Source organism: Zingiber officinale, chromosome 11B (assembly GCF_018446385.1).
Source record: "Zingiber officinale cultivar Zhangliang chromosome 11B, Zo_v1.1, whole genome shotgun sequence".
Classification (NCBI taxonomy): domain Eukaryota; kingdom Viridiplantae; phylum Streptophyta; class Magnoliopsida; order Zingiberales; family Zingiberaceae; genus Zingiber; species Zingiber officinale.
Genome location: NC_056007.1, coordinates 47,704,329 through 47,729,829, shown reverse-complemented (window position 1 = coordinate 47,729,829; position 25,501 = coordinate 47,704,329). Strand labels below are relative to the sequence as shown.

General features: G+C 37.7%; 1 long non-coding RNA gene across 1 annotated transcript; it reads left to right on the top strand.

Annotated features, from left to right (window-relative positions):
* Positions 1 to 2,929: 2,929 nt before the first annotated feature.
* Positions 2,930 to 5,163, top strand: LOC122034960. Its single transcript, XR_006126844.1, has 2 exons — positions 2,930 to 3,123; positions 5,130 to 5,163. It is a non-coding gene; the product is annotated as an uncharacterized LOC122034960 (long non-coding RNA).
* The last annotated feature ends 20,338 nt before the right edge of the window (positions 5,164 to 25,501 follow it).

Here is a 25,501-nt window from a genome sequence, read left to right as displayed (position 1 = left end):
TCTAGTCAGTGGCTTCGGTCTGCACGAGCTATGTGTTAATCTGGTAGTCCTCGATATGCAAGATTTCGATATCATTTTGGGTATGGATTTCCTTAGCAAGTACAGTGCTTCAGTGGACTGCCACAGAAGGAAAGTAATCTTTAGTCCAGAAGGTGAATCATCCTTTGAATTTACAGGAGTGCCAAAGAGGAAGACTCAGAAATTCCTCTCTTCCCTCACAGCTCACCAGATGCTAGCTAAAGGGTGTGCTGGTTTTCTTGCATTCATTGTGAGTATAGAAGAAGAAGAAAGACCTAAGCAGGATCTGTGAGTATCCAGGGGTATTCCCGAAGAGCTACCGGACTACCTCCCAACAGAGAAGTGGAGTTTGAGATTGAACTGGTTCCTGGTACCGGTCCAATTTCAAAAGCTCCATATCGCATGTCTCCAGCAGAGCTAAAAGAGTTACAAGAGCAACTTCAGGAGCTACTTGACAAGGGTTTCATACGCCCTAGTCACTCACCATGTGTTGTTTGTCAAGAAGAAGGATGGATCTATGCGGATGTGTATAGATTATAGGGCTTTGAATCGAGTGACCATCAAGAACAAGTATCCACTGCCCAGGATCGATGATTTATTTGATCAATTGAAAGGTGCAACAGTGTTCTCCAAGATAGATCTGCGCTCTGGGTACCATCAGTTGAAAGTGAAGGAGAGTGACATACCCAGAACAGCTTTCAGGACCAGATACGGACACTACGAATTCGTAGTCATGCCTTTTGGTGTGACTAATGCACCTGCAGTCTTCATGGACTTGATGAATAGAGTGTTCAGAGAATACCTCGACAAGTTCGTCATTGTGTTCATAGACGACATTCTAGTCTATTCCAGAACTTCAGAGGAGCATGACGCGCACTTGAGAATAGTTCTGCAGACCCTTCAACAAAAGCAACTCTATGCTAAATTCTCAAAGTGCGAGTTCTGGTTAGAACAGGTGGCATTTCTAGGTCACATTGTTTCAAAAGAAGGTATTCAGGTAGATCCAGCCAAAGTAGAAGCGGTCAGCAACTGGAAGAGACCCAAGAATGCCAGGGAGATCAGAAGCTTCCTTGGATTAGCTGGGTACTACAGGAAATTTGTGGAGGACTTTTCCAGGATAGCCTCTCCACTTACCCAGGAAGGACAAGAAGTTTGAATGGTCAGATAAATGTGAGCAGAGCTTTCAAGAACTCAAGAGGAGACTGACCAGTGCTCCTATCTTGACTGTTCCAGAGGATGACAAGAGTTTTGACATCTATGATGCTTCCAAGATGGGCTTAGGAGCTGTACTGCAGGAAGGAAAAGTTATAGCTTATGCTTCCGCACAACTCAAAGACTACGAGAAGAACTACCCCACTCATGTTCTTGAGTGGCAGCTGTCTGAAACTCTGGCGACACTATTTGTATGGAGTCCAGTGTAGAATCTTCACAGATCATCGAGTCTTAAGTACTTCTTCACCCGAAGGACTTAAACATGAGACAGGTGGCTAGAGTTGGTTAAAGATTATGACTGTGAAACAGGTAAAGCTAATAAAGTGGCAGATGCATTAAGCAGAAAGTCCAATGCATCCTTGATGTCCTTATCATCATTAGCCCTGCCACTACAGAAGTTGTCAGATTTCGGACTTGAAATTATTTATGGGCAACTTTCTGCATTGACCCTAGAGTCAACCCTGCTTGAGGATATACAGAAAAAGCAAAGTGAAGATCCAGATATCCAAAAGATCAAGCAAGGAATACAAGAAGAAGGAAATTCATAATTTCGAGTATCAGACAGTGGAATTCTTTATCAGGGAAATCGCCTTTGTGTTCCCAATGATGAAGAGCTGAGAAAGAGAATTTTAGAAGAGGCCCATAGTACGCCATACTCTATGCATCCTGGTTCTACCAAGATGTACCAAGACGTGAAACAGAAATTCTGGTGGTCTGGACTCAAAAGAGATGTGGCTAAATATGTCAGTACCTGCCTGACATGTCAGAGAGTCAAAGCATAACACCAGAGACCAGGAGGAGTTCTACAGCCTCTTCCTATACCAGAGTGGAAGTGGGAAGACATATCCATGGATTTCATAACAGGTCTCCCAAGAACCACAAATGGATACGATGCGATATGGGTGATAGTGGACAGATTGACCAAGTCTGCTCATTTTCTAGCCATCAAGGTGTCACACTCTATAGAGCAGTTGACTATATGTTAAAGAGGTGATCGACTTCACGGAGTTCCCAAATCTATTATTTCTGATAGAGATGGGCGCTTCACCTCTCACTTTTGGGAGTGTATTCAGAATGCACTAGGCACCAAGCTCAAGTTCAGCACAGCCTTCCATCCTCGGATGATGGACAGACAGAGCGAGTAAATCAGATCCTAGAAGATATGCTTAGGGCTTGTGCATTAGATTTTAAAGGCAGTTGGTGCAAGTATCCGTGTTTAGCTGAGTTTGCCTACAACAACAGCTACCAAGCCACCATCAGGATGGCACCATATGAAGCATTGTATGGCAGAAAGTGCAGATCACCTATATGCTGGCAAGAAGCTGGAGAAAGAAGAGAAATGGAAGTAGAGCTGGGCATTCAGACTGAGATGATAGAAGAAACCACTCAGGTTATTCGGAAGATCAGACAGAGGATTGAGACTGCCCAGAGTAGACAGAAAAGCTATGCCAAGTAGGAGATTTAGTCTTTCTCAAAGTTGCTCCTATGAAGGGAGTGATGAGATTTGGCAAGAAGGGCAAATTAAGTCCTCGTTATGTAGGACCTTACCTGATCATAGAGAGGATTGGGAGTGTAGCTTACAGACTGGACTTACCACAAGACATGTCAGCAATACACAATGTGTTTCATGTCTCCATGTTAAAGAAGTGTCTTCATGACCCTAGCCAAGTGATTGAACCTCAGTCAGTGCAGATCCAAGAGGATCTTAGTTATGAGAGTAGACCTACACAGATAGTGGACAGAACAGTCAAGAGACTAAGGAACAAAGAAGTGCCACTAGTGAAGGTCATATGGCAGAACCAGAAGCACGAGGAAGTCACTTGGAAACGAGAGGATAGCATGAGACAAAAATATCCAGAATTATTCTAAGTTCGTGGACGAACTTTTTATAAGGTATGGGGAATTGTAACGACCCAATTTTCCCTATTTTGAATTCTGAATATCTTTAAAAATATTTGAAAATGCTTTTAAAATATTCTAGAGATTTTTAGAAATTTTTAGAGTATTTTTATGTAATTTTTTGAGTCTGTTTGGTATTATTACCGAGTGGAGAAAGTTTAAAAAAAAAAAAGTGCAAGAGCTAGGATTCGAACCCAGCTTCTCGGGCCCAAGTTGTAATCGGCCCAACCAACCAACTGAGCTACACGATTTTTGTTAACCTTATATGGAGCGAATAATATCTAAGCAGTAGTAAATGAATAGAGAATAAATAGGAAGAAAAATAGTTGCAGCTGAGACTCGAACCCGCGAGCCGCGTATTAAGCAGAACGCAGCCAACCAATTGTGCCAGCGGCTATTGTTAATTAAGGAGAGAACGGACAATATTTAAGGGTTAACAGAGAACAAATTACCTAGGTTATAAAGAGAGGACTTTAGTGATTTTCGGACAAAAAAAACCTAAACTCCTCTTCTCTCTCGCGACGGCGCCGACTCTTTCGGGCGGAAAAGGGCCGATCTAGGGCTCGTCTCCGCGGCCGGCGAGGACTTCTTCCGAGGATTCGTGGTCTCCTCGTCAAGGAGAACACGCGGATAGGAAGGGATCGCCGAGACCTCCACTTCATCCAAACCGTAGAGCACTTCCCCTTCGGTTGTAAGTTCAAGAACACAAGGTGAGTTGCTTCTCACCTGCAGTAGGAGTAGTTCCGATTTGTTTTTGTTTTCTGGTTGTTTGAGTTCCTGTGAAGCATGCTAGGGTTGCTGTTTTACTGCCGTGTACTCTAAGAAGTTAGACAAAATCCTTTTGTGAAGTTTGATCTGTAAAGAATTCTTCGATTAGACTTAACAAAGGCTTGATACAAGATTTTTGATCTCTAATCTATGAAGAACCAACTATAGCTTCTGAGGTTTCGGGTTGGTTTATAATGGTTGCTGCCATAATTGTTAAATCCGAATATGCTAGGTGGATTATGGGATCATTTTATGGTTGAGTAAGTCAGATTTGAGTTTGTGCCATGCAATGGGTTGTAGATCAACCTTATTTGAGAGTCCTATTGTTTCTTTTAATGGCCTAACTCCTTCCTTAGGTTTAGAACAGCAGCAGATTAGTTGAAGCTAAAAGAGTAGTAAAGTAATTATCTTGCAATGAGCTAGGTTCGGTCTCCTATATGCCTAATGTTCATGCATAAATGTATGGTAGCAGAAACATATTTTTTTGTTGATAACAACCTTAAAGCTTTAAACAGAATTTAAAGAGGCTGTTGAATAGTGATGCCGTACTCAGAATGCTTGTATTCCCTTTATAAGTTTAATTAGTTTTAGCTTGGTTTTAACAAGTAATGAATATAAGATAGTTTGATTAAATTCTGAGCATGTAATTAGTTTTCTTTATTGCTGTTAGAAAATTATAGAAAAAGAGACCAAAGTCTTAACAGGATCCCTAATCTTTTAAGAATTGGGATCAGTAGCATATTTAGTGCTAAAGGAAATGCCAAAGCATTTTATTAGAAGGAGTATTTAAAGAAAGATATTAAGAAAAGTATTTTACTTTTAAAAAGGGCATGTACCGGACACAAGGTCCAAGGGATGGGCTCCAAGTTGCCCCTAGACATAAAGTCTAGAAGTGTCTTAATGGTTTTGGGATTAGCTACCTCAATTCTCATTAAGAAAGGCGCGCAAAGTGGTACAATGCCGGGCCCAAGTAAAGTTGAGTATTATTTTAAAGTATAAAAGTATTAAATTTGGAAATAAATAGAACAAGTTTCTTTTATCTAGATTGAAAGATTCTAACAAGATAGATTGTTGTTTTTCTTTAGAGATGCATGATGTAGTTTCATTTCTATTTCATGTTGAGCATGTACCTCCTGCTTCTTTTATGTATATGCATTTCTTATCGGATTTTGTGAGTAGAAAGCACTCACTAAGCTTTTAGCTTATAGATGCTATTTTTCCTCCTACTGCAGATATGGATAAAAATAAAGGAAAGGCTAAAGTGGCTTAGAAGAAGGCGACAAGGAGACGATGATGGTGTGTGTGTGGTGACGGATATGGAAGCTTGGGATCTAGCTAATAAATTGCTGCAAGTTAATTTATTTAGTTTTCTTCTTAAATAACTAGGAGAATTTAGAGAAATACAAATTCTGTTACTCTTTCTGTTTTGCTGTTTTGAAGTTGTTCAGATGCTTTTGTTCTGTTGAATTTCTGAAGATGTTTGATGCAGTTTACAGTAGGATAATGCTGGAATCTGGTATTGGCAATATTCTGTTGCATAAAAAAAAAAAAGAAAAGATGGTTGAACTGATTAAATAATTTGTTATTATTAGTTTGAACAATACGCCTTTATTTAAGCCATCTTTATGCTTAAAGTATTTGATTAGATGTAGCTGTTGACTTATTGGAACAAATCATGTTAATTGTATAGTGAATGCAGTATCTCATTTAATATATCAATGCTTGATATTGCGACGGATTGCAATATAGTTTTGCTGTACAGTCTTGATATGTACCTGTTAGTATAATTATGTTTTAAACGCGTGTGATGTCGGCATGGTATTTTGGTACGCTGAACAATAGATATTCTGTCAAATTTTAAGTTTTCTAGAAACATTTAGTGCAGCTTACTATACTGTTATAGCTTGCTAGAATATCCTGTTTAGATATTTCTGGAATGTTTGATATAGCTGCTGTTGTGTTTCGAATTAGTTGTCGGAGTTTACTTTTATTTATATGGTTCAATTAGAATGTTGGTACCATTATGCTAATTCGTTCCTTTAGAAAGGATTAAATATGTTGGTTGTAAGTGTTAGCAATATTATTCAATTGCCGTAGGGTGCTTTGGAAATCCAGCATGTTGAAAAAAAAATTAGAAATGCATGCTTACGGGATGTATGTTTAGTGGGAAAATTTTGCAGAACAGAACCATGCTTCAGCTATTATATGATTTCATGTTTGAATTTTATTCCCTCAATATTTTATGTATTGCTAACATGAGAGAAAGTAACACCAGTTAAGTGAAGTCTATAGTTAGTAGATAAGTAACGTTCACCCTAGAGAGTAGAAATTGGGTGGTCGTTACATCTGGAGTATAAGGGAAAATAGTATCTGTAAGCTTTAAGCTTAGTAAGAAACCAACTACCTCACTAAAACATGCAACGATGCAAACATGTTTTTAAAGAATGCTATTTAAAAACATGCACTGAATTTGTTAAAGCATGACATACTGAAGTTACATGGCATAAATACTGAAACATGGCATGCATAATAAAATCTAAGCATGGAGCTATTTCATGGTATCAACTAGGAGAACTAAACTCAAACTGAAACTAAAACTGAGCTAACACTATATTCACATAACTAGATTACGAGTTTGAAAGCTATTATCATAATAAGTGAAAATAGTAATCATGCTGCTGTTTGGGTCCGGCAACCCTAGCTAGACCCGAGTTTGCAAGTCCCACATTTAGTAGAGTTTACTAGGTTATCTAAACCTAGGGACCGACTATGGGAGCCCTGCCCAATGGATATCTAATCCTGTATAGTGCCCCTACTGAAAATAAAATACTGAATCATAGCTAATTAATTTATCTTGCTTTTACTAGGTTATCTGAACCTAGAGGCGACTGTGGGTGCCCACCCATTGGACAGTAGCCCCATATAAGCTGTAGCAAGACTAACTAAACTATTTAAATGCTTCTATTGCATTTACTGAGCTATTAGAAATGTCTACTGTAGCATTTTACTGAGCTAAGCATTTTATCGAACACTTGGTGTGCTCCAACTCTCCTCTCTATTAGGGAGACCACCTCTAGGCACCCGACAACGTCTAGAATCTCCAACTGAAAGGAGAAAATGTGTCTGGCCCATCTAGAGGTGCTCAACTAGATCCCTAAACCTGAAAAGGAGGGTTAAATACACCCTCTGCGTCGAAAAGTCTACATATAGCTAATTTAAAAACATTCAATCGTACGAAAAGCTACTTATACTGCAGGTGAGGGGTTTCTTACCTCCTGTTCGGATTTTCTTACGATTCTAATCGCTAGATTTCCGGAGGAGACGATCCTTTCGACGATCTTCTCACGTCTAAGCGTTCTTCTTGAGTAGGGGAGCGTCCTCGTGTCGAAGTCGTCGCCGGAAAGTGCCCTTGGACGGAACCCTAACCTTGCTTGTGGTTGGCGCCGAGAGAAGGAGAGGAGAAGGGGGAGTCGGCGGTGAGGGTTTGAGGAGAGAAAAGTTACGATCCAAAAATAACTCTTCACTTAATTCCTCCCTATTTATATTAAAGGATTAATTCGCCCAACTCTAATATAAATTTAATTGCCTCCCTTTCCTTTCAGCACGGCCCTGTTGGGTTCAACTGGTTACTAACATTATACGTAAACCATAGGTCTCGGGTTCAATTCCCCGCTTAGGCCGTTTTCGTTTTCTATTTATTTTTGCTACTTTCGTTACTCTAAAAATTCTGTAAAAATATCCTAAAATTTTAGAAATATCATAAAATATTTCTAAAATAGTTTTGAGAATTTTCGGGTGTTACACCTAATACGACTTCGTTTTTTCTGGGCCTACGACTTCGGAGTTTATCCGAAGTAAAATGAATCTTTTTACTACACGCGTGTCTACTTCGGGAAAAATAGGTCTTTTACTTCAGGTAATCAACGAAGTAAAAAGTCGTTTTTCATATAGTGACTAAACATTTTATCAAACATTTGGTGTGCACTAATTCACACCCTATGTGCTGAAAATCTGTATACAACTAAACTAAGGCATAAAATCGTGAAAAGAGCTACTTATACTGCAGGTGAGGGGTTTCTTACATCCTGCGCTAGATTTCCTTACGATCTGATTGCTAGATTTCCGGTGGAGAAGATCCCTTCGTCGATCTCCTCGCGCCTACGTGCTCTTCTCTCGGAGAGGAGCGTTCCCATGCCGGAGTTGTCGCCGGAAGGTGCTCCTATAGCCCTTGGGATGAAACCCTAGGTTCCTTGGAGGTTGAGGTGCCGTGGGGTTTGGAAGAAGAGAGGTTCGGCGGAATTAGGGTGAGGAGAGGAAAAGCTTCCGATGAAAACTAATAACTCCTCACTTAATTTTTTCCTATTTATATTAAGTGGTTTATTCGGCCAACTGAACTTTAAATATAACTGTTTCCCTCTTCTTTCAGCACACCCCTACTGGGGCCTCCTGGTTACTAGAGTTGTCTATAAAACATAGGGTCTCGTAGGTCTCGGGTTCAATTCCCGCTTAGGCTATTTTACGTTTCTATTTATTTTTGTTACTTCCGCTACTCTAAAAATTCCATAAAAATATCCTAAAATTCTAGAAAAATAATAGAATATTTCTAAAAGTCTTTTGAGAATTTTTGGGTGTTACACAAACAATACTATTTTAAATTAACCAACACCTCAAATCACCGTGAAATTTGCATGCCACAATAGTATGGACGTATACAAAATCAAACATTTGTAAGAGGAGGTTTTACCCGTTAATTTTATTCTTGTCGACCTAACTTTATGACAAATAAAATTAATAGTTGGTTTTTCCTTCGGTCACACGAATAATAGCAGTGACTCCGATGGGGAGGATACTATTAGACGTGCCGAAGTGTATACCATTACTTGATACTAAGTCCATTAATAAGATTGTGCCCCTTCCGATGGAGAAGATCACACGCTTTTAATTAATTTCCTATTGTCATTCTAAATGGAAGTTTGATCTAGTGATCCGCAAACAAACCCATCCGATATGGAGGAAGGCACTCAGAGCCAAAGCACAAGTTTGTTTGCATCACTTACAAACCAGTAATGGAGACCGTGAAATTTATTAAAATAAATCCCTCTCCCACTTAGTTATTTAAAGTGAGGAATTTTAAACTATCCTAGCATACATCACATGCATACACACACATCACAGTAAATAAAAGCAATAAATATGGAAATTTATTTTCCAACTATTATGGCCTTTTTCCATCACTGTCTTCAGTATGCTCCAACCTTAGCTACTGCCATCTTTAGCCACCGCTATCGGGTCGAGTCGTCGCATCTATCTTGCTTCTTATTCCACTGCGCCTCTGGTCCTCCAAAAGTACCACACCTTGCAAGCATCCGATCCGCGACAAATATAGAATTTTACATATATCGATCCTATATTCCATAAATGAATGTACATGTATTCTAGATCGAACAAAAATTAAATTCTAAAAATAATACAGCTCCTGCAGTATTTGATACATACAATCATGCACACAAAATAATGCCTTGACATGTCCAAGGGTCCAATCACACACAATATCTAAATGCCATAATAGTCGGATCCTACAACCTTAGAGTTAGCACATCCTACTATTATCCTACCTAAATTATGTATGACATGTGCATAATTAATTTGAAAACTAAAACACACAGAGGCAAACTCTAGCTCAGATACCAATTGTTGGTTAGTCCTAGGAAAATCGTACCGGTTCCACTGTACAAAAATTTTGTACAAGTGTCGAACCTTTCCTTAAATAACCTATTTATTGGGGTTGCAAGGTTGCAAACATAGTCCCATATTGAAAACACATGGAAAAGATCATGGGTTTATAAGAGAAAAGATATCTCCATTGGCATGAGGCCTTTTGGGTAGAGCCCAAGAGTAAAACCATGAGGGCTTAGGCCCAAAGTGGACAATATCATACCATTGTGGAGATATCTAAATTCTTTTCGATCCTACAATTGATATCAGAGCGGGGTCATTTTGAATCGGTGCAACCACCATTCGAAACAATTTTTCATGGTATTTTCAGATTTTTTGAGTCAATTAGAATTTAGCCTTATAGCTATATTCTAATTCTTTACTCGAATCAGTTTTTACTCAAAGTTGGTGCAACACCATTCGAGTCCATTTTCTTTTAAATACTTCCCACACTACTAATCCAGGACCAAGTCCTGGAATTTTCTTGTCGTTTATTTTCTTCATAGTTGATCTAAAATGACCCTTTAAGAAGGCTACAGTACAGCTTACCCCCCGCTATTCACCGGAGACGACTTCGGGTACTGGAAGGGTCGGATGGAGGCATATCTCCAGACTCATTTTGAAGTCTGGATGATCGTCAAAACCGGACTCCAACTACCAATTGATAGCGCTGGCAAGCCACTACCATACGAGGATTGGGACGCATCTCTGATTAAGAAGATGGAAACTAATGCCAAGGCGACCTGCACCCTCCAGTGTGGCCTATCAAAAGAAGAACTTAACCACGTCGGCCCCTTCAACAGTGCCAAGGAGCTGTGGGAGAAGCTTATTGAACTTCACGAAGGCACGTCCGACACCAAAGTAAGTAAAAGAGACCTAATCTTCAATAAATTATTTAACATCAAACTACAGGAAGGTGAGACAGCTACCCAACTCCACGCCATGATTCAAGATCTGCTCAACGGTCTTCATGCAATTGGACAGAAGGTAGATAACCGGGACATCATAAGGTACTCCTTAAACGCCTTTCCGAGGAACACCTTGTGGGCATCCATGGTAGATGCCTACAAGGTTTCTAAGGACCTATCTACCATTAAGTTAGATGAACTTTTTGCAGAATTCGAACTTCATGAACAGATTAATGCACGCCCAACCGAGAAAGGGTTGGCTTTGGTTGCAGGAACAGGGAGAATGCGCGAATCTAAGATAAAGCGCAGAACCGAACTAGAGTCAGAAGAAGAATAAGATTCGGAAGATGACGACGAGCTTACAACCGAAATAGTCAACCTAGTAAAGAAACTCTGCAAAAATAAGGGCTTCAACAAAAAGGATGTCAGAAAGGCCATCCAGTCCAAAGAAGCCCAACTAAGTTCAAAGGTCAAATTCGAAATGACCTGCTACGGGTGCAATTAGAAGGAGTACATCAAGGCAAACTGCCCGAACCAAAAGGATCCAAAGAAACCAAAGAGGAAGAAGGCCTTGAAGGCAACATGGGATGAGTCTTCTTCCGAGGAATCCGACAACGAAGAACTCGAGCAGACGAATTTTCTCGCGTTGACAGCCCGGGACTACACCAACGAATCTGGAAGCGAGGACGAATCGGAAGCCAAGTTTGAGAGAAGCCACAGATCCGCATCCGTTTCCAAAGGGCCAAACCCCTCTGTAAGTAAAAATCGTTTATATAGCTTAATTAATTATTTAATGCATAAAGTAGCTAAGTCCAAAATTTGAATCAAGTCGCTTCTAAAGGAGGTAACACTCCTTAAAAAGAAGACTAATACCGAATCCTTGACTACTCCAGTTCAGACTGGAACCTCAACTCAAGTTCAAAAACTTGAGGAAGAGAATTCCAACCTGAAAAGTCAAGTCAAGGATTTGAAGACAACCTTAGAACGTTTTTCTTTGGGGTCCAAGAATCTTGACTTGATTCTTGGAACACAAAGTGCAATCGACAATCGAATTGGACTAGGATTCAAATCGAAAAAGAAGTATAAGTCATATTTATCACTCATACAAAGAACAAATAGAAAAATGGTCCAAGCATGGGTTCCCAAGTCCAACCTGATCAATCAAGTTGGACTCGGACAATATTGGGTTCCTAAGGATCAAATACATTACCTCGATAGACCATATCGAGGTTATGATCCAGGGGGAGCTAGAAGAAAAACAATAAAAATTAAATTAAATTCAAATTAAATTAAAATTAAATAAAAAAAATAACAAATTAAACTAAATCAAAATCCAAAAGGAAGGCTCCAGAACAGCTGGCACCTCCGAAACTAATCCACCCAATAAGGGTAAACAAGAGTAGACTACCCGGCCGGGTAATTAAGGTTAGATTAACATGGGTTAGGTTTAACTTGACCCACGGTACTGATGAAATATTGGATGATAGTACGTTGGGGAAACTTAGTCATTGCATGTCTAGGAAGATATGGCTTCGACCTGGTGTATTTGGCTAAGTGGAACTAACCGAAGCTACCCTTTATGAATCCTAACCAGTTAGACCAAGGTTTTGTACTAAGTTCAATGGGTAGGACTATTTGGAAAACATCGAAGGCATGGTTACTTTAATGATGTCCTTGTGACTCACCATAGCCCAGAAGTTTATCCAAAGAATGTCTATTTGTTGAACCCAAAGGTAAACCAGAATCTAACACAAAGTTAAACCAAAACCCTAAATTTGAATCTAATTCATCTCATAAAAATTATAGGATTCCCTGATTGAAAATTTAGATCGGGTGATATGACAAAGGAATTAAAAATTAATTCAAACTCACAATTAATTCAATTTCAAAATTCAATTCGAAATTAAAATTAATTCAATTTCAAAATTCAATTCGTAATTAAAATTAATTCAATTTCAAAATTCAATTCATAATTAAATTAATTCAATTTTAAAATTCAATTAACTTAAAATATTTTTTTAAAAATTCAATTAACTTAAAATATTTTTTTAAAAATTCAATTAACTTAAAATATTTTTTTAAAATTCAATTAACTTAAAATATTTTTTTAAAAATTCAATTAACTTAAAATATTTATTTAAAATTCAATTAACTTAAAATATTTTTTTTAAAATTCAATTAACTTAAAATATTTTTTGAAATTCAATTAACTTAAAATATTTTTTTAAAAAATTCAATTAACTTAAAATATTTTTTAAAAAATTCAATTAACTTAAATTTTTTTTAAAAATTCAATTAACTTAAAATATTTTTTAAAAGTCAATTAACTTAAATATTTTTCAAAATTAAAATTAACTTAAATATTTTTCAAAATTAAAATTAACTTAAATATCTTTCAAAATTAAAATTAACATAAATATTTTTCAAATTTAAAATAAACTTAAATATTTTTCAAAATTAAAATTAACTTAAATATTTTTCAAAATTTAAAATTGACTTAAATATTTTTCAAAATTAAAATTAACTTAAATATTTTTCACAATTAAAATTAACTTAAATATGTTTCCAAACTAAATTAACTTAAAACCTTTAATATTAATGTATTAATTATTCAAACCATCTAACAATCCCCCATAGGATTAACTGATAATTAACCGAGATTGGGTAAGATTGAAAATTAGGGAGTTTACCTCAATTAAACTGTCTATTGATCAAAGAGGAAAAATCCAATTCAACTACTTTATGTGTAGGAATTAGATCAATGGATACTGGACAGTGGATGCTCCAGACATATGACTGAAGATAGATTGAAATTTACTAAGCTCAAACTAAAGAACCTAGGGTCGGTTGCATTCGGCAACGACAATAAACTTAAGGTAATTGGAAAAGGTAATATTGAACTTAACTCCGATTTTATTATTCGAAAAGTTTTATTAGTTGAAAATTTCAATTTTAATTTATTAAGTATAAGCCAATTATGCGATACTGGTTACTCAGTTAATTTTACCAAGTACGAATGTATAGTCAAACATATTGATAATCCAAAAATCATAATTAAGGGCACTAGGAAAGATAATGTCTACACCATTTATCTACCCTCAATAAAGTGTTTTCTAACACAACAAGATGAAACTGAGTTGCGGCACAGGAGATTGGGCCACACTCACACTAGACTCATTTCAAAAATGAGTCAAAATGGACTAGTTAGAGGGTTGCCCAAATTAAAAGTTATTGAAAACTCAATCTGTAATGCGTGTCAACTAGGAAAATAAACCAAATCAACCCACAAGTCAACCAATCTAGTTAGAACTACTTGTTTACTTGAGCTCCTTCACCTAGATCTATTTGATTCACATGGAGCCAAGTCACTAAGCAAGAACCAGTATTGCTTAGTTATAATCGATGACTACTCCAGGTTCACCTGGGTAAAATTTCTAAAGACAAAAGATGAAACCTTTGAAGTCTTTTGTAATTTTTGTAAATTAATAGAAAATGAGAAAGACACTCAAATAAAAAGAATCAGAAGCGACCATGGGGGAGAATTTGAGAATCATGACTTTACTGAATTTTGTGAAATAAATGGGTATAAACATGAATATTCCTGCCCTAGGACCCCTCAACAAAATGGTTTAGTAGAACGTAAAAACAGAACCCTACAAGAAGCTGCTAGGACCATGTTAAACGAATATAAACTATCTAATAAATTCTGGGCTGAAGCAGTTAATACAGTATGTTACATTCAAAATAGGATTTTAATTAATAAATTTCAAAATAAAACACCCTATGAAATTTATTATAACAAAATTCCCAACTTAAACTATTTAAAAGTGTTTGGGTGTAAAGTCTTCATTTTGAACACTAAAGACTACTTAGGGAAATTTACATCAAAAACAACCCCAGGAATATTTTTAGGGTATTCAACAACCAATAAAGCATATAGAGTGTATAACAAAAATAACCTAAAAGTAGAAGAAACAATAAATATAATATTTGATGAAGAAAATAAATTACCCAACATAATAAATGAAAATGAAAATACAGAAAATGCTAACCCAATAAACAGAGAAGATGACGAAATTCAACCTAAACCTATTGAATCTGAAGAACAAATCACTAACTCAAATGGTATACGACCAACAAGAACAAGCACAAATCACCCATCTGACCAAATTTTGGGTGACCCAACTTTAGGAGTCAAAACTAGGTCATCTTATAGAAACCAGAGTCAAATAGCCCTGATTTCAAAAATCGAACCCAAAACCATAGAAGAAGCCCTACCAGACCCAGATTGGACTCTAGCAATGCAAGAAGAATTGACCCAATTTGAAAGAAATCAGGTCTGGGAATTAGTGCCTAAACCCATTAATAAATCCATAATTGACACTAAATGGGTTTTTAGAAACAAATTAAATGATCAAGGTGAAATAGTTAGAAACAAAGCTAGGCTAGTAGCTAAAGGGTTCAGTCAAGTAGAAGGATTAGACTATGATGAGAACAATGCCCCTGTAGCAAGACTTGAATCCATTAGGATGTTGCTGGCCTATGCAGCATACAAAGGATTCAAGCTATTTCAAATGGACATAGAATCCGCATTTTTAAACGGATTTATTAAAGAAGAAGTATATGTAGGTCAACCCCTAGTATTTGAGGACATAGAACAATCAAATTATGTCTTCAGACTAAAAAAGGCCCTATACGGACTAAAACAAGCACCTAGGGCTTGGTATGAACGTCTATCCAATTATCTAACAACAAAAGGGTTTAAACAAGGTCAAATAGATCCAACCCTTTTCGTAAAAACCTTAGAAAATGACATTTTCATAGCCCAAATTTACGTCGACGATATTATTTTCGGTTCCACAAACTCTAAATTTCTAAAAGAATTCACCAAACTAATGGAAAATGAATTCGAAATGAGTCTGGTAGGAGAACTTAATTTCTTCTTAGGTTTATAGATTAAGCAAACTAAAGATGAAATTTATATTTATCAAACTAAATATGCTAAGGAATTAGTTAGAAAATTTGGCATGGAGAACTCAAAAACAATTAATACACCAATGGCTACAAATGCTAAAATTGACTAAGATTTAGAAGGTAAATCAGTAGATTTGAAATACTATCGAAGTGCAATAGGAAATCTACTATACCTAACTGTGAGTCGACCAGACATTATTTTCGCAGTAGGTATGTGTGCACGATACCAATCTTGTGCAAAAAAGTCTCACTTAACCCTTGTCAACAGAATCCTTAGGTATGTTAAGGGAGCCCTAAATGTAGGACTATGGTACCCTAGATCTGGCACCCTTGACCTAACCGGCTACTCTGACTCAGACTATGCCGGATGCAAGCTAGATAGAAAAAGCACAAGTGGTAGCTGTCAATTTCTAGGACAATGCCTAGTAAGTTGGTCAAGTAGAAAGCAACACTGTGTTGCTTTATCTACCACTGAAGCTGAATATATAGCCTTAGGTGAATGCACATCTCAGTTTCTATGGATGATGCATACCCTTAAAGACTATCAACTGGAGTATCATAAAACTAAAATCTCAATTGATAATATAAGCTCAATAAATCTAACAAAAACCCAATTCATCACTCAAGGACTAAACATATAGAAGTAAAGCACTATTTTGTAAGGGATCACGTAGCTAAGGGTGATATTGAACTCAACTATGTTGAGTCAAAATCAAACCTAACTGACATCTTCACAAAGCCCTTACCTGAACTTGAGTTTAGCTCACTTAGAAGACAAATAGGAATGTGTTAGGTAGAGTAGGTATTGAGTTTTAAATCAGGTTCCTAGCTTCACTGTTCTACTTGTTTTCAAAATAAGGTTTTAAACATTCTAGGAAAAAATTGTTTTTAAAATTCCAATTTTTCTAGATTTACAAAATATGGAATTAGCTTAGGATCTACCTTAGAAAACTTGCTCCCCTAAGTTTCAGCCAGAGCATCTCACAAACACCTAGGCTTACCTTGCTTGTGTTTGAAAAACATAGAACGACGTGAGATGCATAGGGTATAACCTGGACTCAAGAATGCTTATATCTGTGTATCAATATGAGTTTGGGCGTTAAACACCAAGTCAACAGTAATCAAGTTAAGTCTTCCAGCACTAGTCAAATCTAACTGGATCTATTGACTTAACTTGACTAACCAAGTGAAAGTTGTTATCCTCTAGGTAATCAGCTAGTAGCTAAAGGGTTAGACATGTGGCCATAAAACAATGTGCTTGATATTTAAACCGTTTTGAATTTACTCAGGCATGAACTTTAGGGATCTGATACCTCTCTAAAGTAACTACTTTTTTAAAGTAAGGTTATTCATTCAAATTCAGTTGGTCCTTAAGTCCAAGCATGAGTCAAGTTAAATATGTTTCAGATTATCCAATTTACTTTAGAGAGGTATCAGAGCCCTAAAGTTCATGCCTGAGTAAACTCAAAACGGTTTAAATATCAAGCATATTGTTTTGCGGCCACATGTCTAACCTGTAACGACCCAATTTTCCCTATCTCAAGTTCTAAAAGTCCATAAAAATATTTGGCAATACTTTTAAAATATTCTAGAGATTTTTAGAAATTTTTAGAGTATTTTTACGTAATTTTTGGAGGTCGTTTAGTAGGGTTACAAAAAGAAAGAAGTTTAAAAAAAAAAACGTTGAAGGTGAGACTCGAACCCACGACCTCGGGTTGGACTGACCCAACCGGACACGACTCAACCAGTTGAGCTATATGGGCTTTGTTAACCTTATATGGACAGAATTAAGTTTAAGCAATAGTTAGATAATCGAATATTGGGGTTATAAAGGGAGAACTTAGGGCTTGATTTCCCGTGACCTAATTCCTACCTCTCTTCTTCCTCACGCGTGCGCGGCACCGACCCTTCTCGAGCGAAATCGCGACAGCGAGCGATCACGTCTCCGGCGGCCGGCGAGGTTGTTCTCCGAGGGGTTTTCTTCACTTCTCGTCAAGGAGAAGCTTTAAGCACGAAGAAGAGCCGAGATTTGAAGCTTTACCCGAACCCTAGATCTCTTCCTTTTCGGTTGTAAGTCCAAGAACAGCGAGGTGAGTTGCTTCTCACCTGCAGTAGGAGTAGTTCCGCGAGTTTTTGGTGTTTTCCATGTGTTTTTTATGGGTATGCCGTGAGAAGGGATTGAACTTTGAAATTCTACCGTGGATTGAGGTTTCGGATTAGATTTGCAAGCTTCTTTTTCTTTCTTCCTTGCAATTCTGCCGAGGCAATGAATCAGTTTATACAGTTTTGTTTTAAGTCTTCAGCAAGTTTAATTGGTCTGTTTTGTGCTTGCTGGTTTAGTTGGACAGTGAAGAAGTTGAAACGGGAAGGAAGAAAGAATAAATAAATTAAATAGTCCTTTCTTTTGTTTGGTTAGGAATAAAGAATGAGGTTAATCAAAGTTCTCTTATTCGGTAAGTAACCTGAAAGGATAGGAGGTGGTCTGTAAAATTGTATAGATCTATGATTCCGCAAAGGAAAGTTACAGTTTGTAGGTTTCGGTTTGTTCTTTTGATACTTGCTTCCATGAAACTTAAGAATTCTCATGAAGTTGTTTGGGTATTAGATCTACCATTATGTTTCATCTTTTACTGTTGTATTAAACGTATGCCTTTGCCTGCTTGTTGGCACTATTTTCTCAGACTTTGAATTTTGTTATCTAGCTCAATTGGATCGGGTATACCTCTTATAAGTTATAGTCTTTCACTGGACAACTATCTAAAGTGCTCACTGCTTTAGTACCCTTTCATCACATATGACATTGGCAGCAAACTTACTTGTTTTACTTATATGACATTGGTGTAAGACAGGGAGGTCATGAGTTTTCTTCTTGTAACCACAGAACCCTCTCCTTTGCCTTTTTGCCTTGGTCCTAGCGAAAGTAACCATTCCACTATGTTTGTCACAGTCAAGTTACAAGTTTAAGATTCAGAATTTACACTGTGATAGGATCTTCAGAATTTAATAGATTCCCTTATGAAAATAAGTTAAGTGTTAGGCATGTTCTGTTTCATTTACCTTAGCTGAGCATGTTTGGTTTTTATTTTTCTTTAGCTGAGCATATGCAGTGTTAGATCCCATTTTTATACCTTTCTTATGGATTTGAGCATGAGCAGTTCTCTTTATTTTTGCTGTATGCGAGCATGATTAGTTCTTTGCTTTGCTGTTTACGAATATAAGCAGTCTTCCTTGTTTTGCTATTAGACGTTATTCATGCACTGTAGTTGTAGAATTGAATAAGCATTTTATTGAGCTTAAGTGCAGATTTTATAAATAAGCTATAAGCAAGAAAGACCAAGGTTTAGACTTGATTTCAATTCCAGAATATTGAATATCAAAAGCGCACACAAGGTGTTTGCTTAAATGCCAAGTAAGGGCAAGTATAAAGAAGTTATAGTTAAAAAGAAAGTATTTTACTTTTAAAGGGCTTGTACCGGACACAAGATCCAAGGGATGGGCTCCAAGTTGCCCCTAGGCACATGGCCTAGAAGTATCTTAGTAGTTTCGGGATTAGCTACCTCGATTCTTATTAAGAATGCGCGCAAAGTGGTACAATGCCGGGCCCAAGAGAAGTTGATTATTATTTTAAAGTATTAAAGTATAAGTTTTGAAACAAATGAAACAAGCTTCAAATATGTTTAGAATTAGAAAGTTTAGTTTCTTGTTATTTGAAGCATGCAGTAGTAGTTTATTTGTTTCTTGCTATTAGATTATTCAGCATGTTTAGCTTTATTTGCTTTCAGCATGCAGTTATAGTTTTATTCTTATGAGCATGATTAGCTACACATGTTTAGTATTTCAGTTAGTATGATTCCTTTATTGGATTATGAGCATGATTAGCTATACATGTTAGTATTTCAGTTAGTATGATTCCTTTATTGGATTATGAGCATGATTAGCTATACATGTTAGTTTTTCAGTTAGTATGATTCCTTCATTGGATTATGAGCATGATTAGCTATACATGTTAGTATTTCAGTTAGTATGATTCTTTCATTGGATTATGAGCATGATTAACTATACATGTTTAGTATTTCAGATAGTATGATTCCTTTGCTATTTATGAGCATGAGTAGCTTTACATGTTAGCATTCAGTTTTAGCATGATTTTATTTATATACATGCATATCGAGTTTTTGTGAGTAGATAGCGCTCACTAAGCTTTATGCTTATAGACTGCACTTCCTCCTACTGCAGATAAAGGAAAGGAAAAGATTTAGCAAGGAAGGCGACAAAGTGGTGGTGATGAAGGTGTGTGATGGCTGGACTATGGGGAGATCAAGAGTTTGCTAAGGAATTGTTAAGACTTTTCTGTTTAGAGGACTTTAGTTTTCTTTAAATGCTATTATGAGTCAAGATTGTAATTAAGTTTATTCCGCATTTGTAGTTGGGTTCTATTGATGGAGTGATATTGTTGTTTGCTATTATTAGGGTTGTTTCCTTCTTTTATTTGTGATATTATACTGCGTGGTTGTGAAGATATATGTTCCAGCCGCCTGTGGCTGAGTATAGTTTGTTTGTATTGATGATTTAGTCATCGGTACAGGGGAGACTCTGCCGAAATTTTTTGGTAGAGATTCCTCGTGGTTTTTAATTATACCGGTTAAGTAGAGTTAGTAGTTAAGTAACGGTCACTCTTAGCGAGTAGTAGTATTAGTAAGAAGGGTGGTCGTTTACAGTTGGTATCAGAGCAGTTCCCATTCTCCAGCATCACACACACATCAGTATCATCATTGCCGTCTTCAAGTAAGAAAGTATTTAAGTTCTTTCTTTATTGCTTTCCTTTATTATTATTTGCAGTATAGAGTGATTGCTTATAAGTGCTTAAGTAAGATAAGAGTTTTTGCTATTTTCTTTCTTCATATACAAATATGTATGTTTAGAAAGGATAGAGAAATGTTTAGAAGTACCTACTCATAGGTGTTGAAAGCCAAGAATCATGTATAAGTAAGATATATCTAGAAAGTATAGTGATAATTTTAAGTTTTCTTTTCCTCTGCCTGACTTGATGGCAAGAAGAGGACGTCCCCGTACCATTCGTACTGAGGACCGAGTTCAGGAGAACGAAGAGCCCAGAACCCCTGGGCCTATTCTCTCTGCAGTTGTTGCTCAACTTCAGAGACAAGTAGTGAGCAGCAGCAAGTGATTGCCAATCTAATGGCCAATCAGAAGTCAGCTCCTCCCACTCCCCCCAACCATTTCTGTGGAGACCCCAGTGGTGACTGAAGTCCCATCAGTTGCCTTGGAAGTCACCACAACACCTAGAAGACAAGAAGCATACCTCATCCAGTGGCTAAAACTGAAACCAGAAAGCTTCTCAGGCACGACTGAGCCCTGGGATGCCAAGCTTGGTTCAAGACACTGGAGAGCACCATGAAGCTTCTTGACTGGCCAGAAGTCAAGAAGGTCAAGTGTACCTCTTTCTGCCTATCTGGAGATGCTCGTATGTGGTGGGAGTAAGTTAAGAGTAAGAGAGCAGTCAACCAGATGAGCTGGGTTGACTTTGAGATAGAGTTGTACTAAGAGTTCTTCCGCCAACGGATCACCAATAAACATTATGAGCAGTTTATAGAATTTAGACCAGGTGACCTACCAGTAGAAGAAGCGGTTAAAAGATTTAACAGGCTAGCTCACCTTTGCCTAGAGTTAGTAAGTACATTGAAAGAACGAGTCAGACTGATGCTCCTAATGCTGAGACCAGAAATAACACCTAATGTGAGTAGTGAAACTCACCAACCATAGATTGGTGAAGAGCTGGTCAGCAGGATATTAGTGAGCACTATTTGAACAGCAACAAGGCACAACAAACGCAACACGAGTTAGTCAAGATAGAAGACAAGACAGTGGGGAAACAGAGACCCCAGTCAAGTAATCAGAACTGGAGTACAGAAGAACAAGAAAGACCCAAGCAGGAAGATGTTCAGGTGGTCTGTGAGTATCCAAAGGTATTTCCAGAAAGGCTACCTGGACTACCTCCCCATAGAGAAGTGGAGTCAATTTCAAAAGCTCCGTACCGAATGTCTCCAGCAGAGCTGAAAGAACTACAAGAACAATTTCAGGAGTTACTTGACAAAGGTTACATCCGCCCTAGTCATTCACCCCGGGAAACTCCAGAGTTGTTCGTTAAGAAGAAAGACGGATCCATGCTAATGTGCATAGATTTTAGAGCGCTGAGCAAAGTAGCAGTTAGGGACATGTACCCTCATTCCAGAATAGATGATCTATATGATCAGCTAAAAAGGGTAATAGTGTTCTCTAAAATAGACCTGTGCTCTGGGTATCATCAGTTGGAAGTGATAGAAAGTGATACACCCAGGAAAAGCTAACAAAGTGACAGATGTACTAAGCAGAAAATCCAGTGCATCCTTGATGTCTTTGTCATCATTAGCCCTACCACTGCAGAAGGAGTTGTCAGACTTTGGAATGGAAATTATTTATGGACAACTCTTTGCATTGACCTTAGAGTCTACCTTGCTTGAGGATATACAGAGAAAGTAAAGTGAAGATCCAGATATCCAGAAGATCAAGCAAGGGATACAGAAAGAAGAAAATTTGGAGTTTCGAATATCAGACAGTGGAATTCTTTATCAGGGGAGCCGCCTTTGTGTCCCCAATGATGAAGAGCTAAGAAAGAAAATTTTAGAAGAAGCTCACAGTACACCGTACTCTATGCATCCTGGTTCCACCAAGATGTATCAAGATCTGAAACAGAGGTTCTGGTGGTTTGGACTCAAAGAGATGTTGCGAAATATATCAGTGCCTGCCTGACATGCCAGAGAGTCAAAGCAGAGCACCAGAGACCAGGAGGAATGTTACAACCTCTTCCAATACCAGAGTGGAAGTGGGAAGACATATCCATGGACTTCATAATAGGTCTTCCAAGAACTACGAATGGATATGACGCAATATGGGTAGTAGTGGACAGATCGACTAAGTCTGCCCATTTTCTAGCCATCAAGGTGTCCCACTCTATAGAGCAGTTGACACAAATATACGTTAAGGAAGTGATCAGACTTCATGGAGTTCCGAAATCTATTGTTTCTGATAGAGATGGACGTTTCACCTCTCACCTTTGGGAGTGTGTTCATAAGACACTAGGCACCAAACTCAAGTTCAGCACAGCCTTTCATCCTCAGACTGATGGACAGATAGAGCGAGTAAATCAGATCTTAGAAGATATGCTCAGAGCTTGTGCACTAGATTTCAAGGGAAGTTGGTGCAAGTACCTGTGCTTAGCTGAATTTGCCTACAACAATAGTTATCAGACCACTATCAAGATGGCACCTTACGAGGCACTGTATGACAGGAAGTGCAGATCACCTATTTGCTGGCAAGAAGCGAGTGAAAGAAAAGAAATGGAAGTAGAGCTGGGCATTTAGACTGAGATGATAGATGAGACCACTCAGGCTATCCAGAAGATCAGACAGAAGATTGAGATTGCCCAGAGTAGGCAGAAAAGTTATGCTGACACACGTCGTAGGCCACTTGAGTTCCAAGTAGGGGATTCAGTTTTTTCTCAAAGTCGCTCCTATGAAGGGAGTGATGAGATTTGGCAAGAAGGGCAAATTAAGTCCTCGCTACGAAGGACCTTACCTGATCATAGAGAGGATTGGGAAGTAGCTTATAAGCTGGATTTACCACAAGACATGTCAGTAATACACAATGTATTTCATGTCTCTATGCTAAAGAAGCGTATTCACGACCCTAGCCAAGTGATTCAGCCTCAGACAGTGCAGATCCAAGAGGATCTTAGCTATTAGAGCAGACCTACACAGATAGTGGACAGAGCAGTCAAGAGACTAAGAAACAAAGAAGTATCATTAGTGAAAGTCATCTGGCAGAACCAGAAGCACGAGGAAGTCACTTGGGAGCGTGAGGACAGTATGAGACAGAAATATCCAGAGTTATTCTAAGTTCGAGGATGAACTTTTTATAAGGTATGGGGAATTGTAACGACCCAATTTTCCCTATCTCAAGTTCTAAAAGTCCATAAAAATATTTGGCAATACTTTTAAAATATTCTAGAGATTTTTAGGAATTTTTAGAGTATTTTTACGTAATTTTTGGAGGTCGTTTAGTAGGGTTACAAAAAGAAAGAAGTTTTAAAAAAAAAACGTTGAAGGTGAGACTCGAACCCACGACCTCGGGTCGGACTGACCCAACCGGACACGACTCAACCAGTTGAGCTATATGGGCTTTGTTAACCTTATATGGACAGAATTAAGTTTAATTAATAGTTAGATAATCGAATATTGGGGTTATAAAGGGAGAACTTAGGGCTTGATTTCCCGTGACCTAATTCCTACCTCTCTTCTTCCTCACGCGTGCGCGGCGCCGACCCTTCTCTAGCGAAATCGCGGCAGCGAGCGATCACGTCTCCGGCGGCCGGCGAGGTTGTTCTCCGAGGGGTTTTCTTCACTTCTCATCAAGGAGAAGCTTTAAGCACGAAGAAGAGCCGAGATTTGAAGCTTTACCCGAACCCTAGATCTCTTCCTTTTCGGTTGTAAGTCCAAGAACAGCGAGGAGAGTTGCTTCTCACCTGCAGTAGGAGTAGTTCCGCGAGTTTTTGGTGTTTTCCATGTGTTTTTTATGGGTATGCCGTGAGAAGGGATTGAACTTTGAAATTCTACCGTGGATTGAGGTTTCGGATTAGATTTGCAAGCTTCTTTTTCTTTCTTCCTTGCAATTCTGCCGAGGCAATGAATCAGTTTATACAGTTTTGTTTTAAGTCTTCAGCAAGTTTAATTGGTCTGTTTTGTGCTTGCTGGTTTAGTTGGACAGTGAAGAAGTTGAAACGGGAAGGAAGAAACAATAAATAAATTAAATAGTCCTTTCTTTTGTTTGGTTAGGAATAAAGAATGAGGTTAATCAAAGTTCTCTTATTCGGTAAGTAACCTGAAAGGATAGGAGGTGGTCTGTAAAATTGTATAGATCTATGATTCCGCAAAGGAAAGTTACAGTTTGTAGGTTTCGGTTTGTTCTTTTGATACTTCCTTCCATGAAACTTAAGAATTCTCATGAAGTTGTTTGGGTATTAGATCTACCATTATGTTTCATCTTTTACTGTTGTATTAAACGTATGCCTTTGCCTGCTTGTTGGCACTATTTTCTCAGACTTTGAATTTTGTTATCTAGCTCAATTGGATCGGGTATACCTCTTATAAGTTATAGTCTTTCACTGGACAACTATCTAAAGTGCTCACTGCTTTAGTACCCTTTCATCACATATGACATTGGCAGCAAACTTACTTGTTTTACTTATATGACATTGGTGTAAGACAGGGAGGTCATGAGTTTTCTTCTTGTAACCACAGAACCCTCTCCTTTTCCTTTTTGCCTTGGTCCTAGCGAAAGTAACCATTCCACTATGTTTGTCACAGTCAAGTTACAAGTTTAAGATTCAGAATTTACACTGTGATAGGATCTTCAGAATTTAATAGATTCCCTTATGAAAATAAGTTAAGTGTTAGGCATGTTCTGTTTCATTTACCTTAGCTGAGCATGTTTGGTTTTTATTTTTCTTTAGCTGAGCATATGCAGTGTTAGATCCCATTTTTATACCTTTCTTATGGATTTGAGCATGAGCAGTTCTCTTTATTTTTGCTGTATGCGAGCATGATTAGTTCTTTGCTTTGCTGTTTACGAATATAAGCAGTCTTCCTTGTTTTGCTATTAGACGTTATTCATGCACTGTAGTTGTAGAATTGAATAAGCATTTTATTGAGCTTAAGTGCAGATTTTATAAATAAGCTATAAGCAAGAAAGACCAAGGTTTAGACTTGATTTCAATTCCAGAATATTGAATATCAAAAGCGCACACAAGGTGTTTGCTTAAATGCCAAGTAAGGGCAAGTATAAATAAGTTATAGTTAAAAAGAAAGTATTTTACTTTTAAAGGGCTTGTACCGGACACAAGATCCAAGGGATGGGCTCCAAGTTGCCCCTAGGCACATGGCCTAGAAGTATCT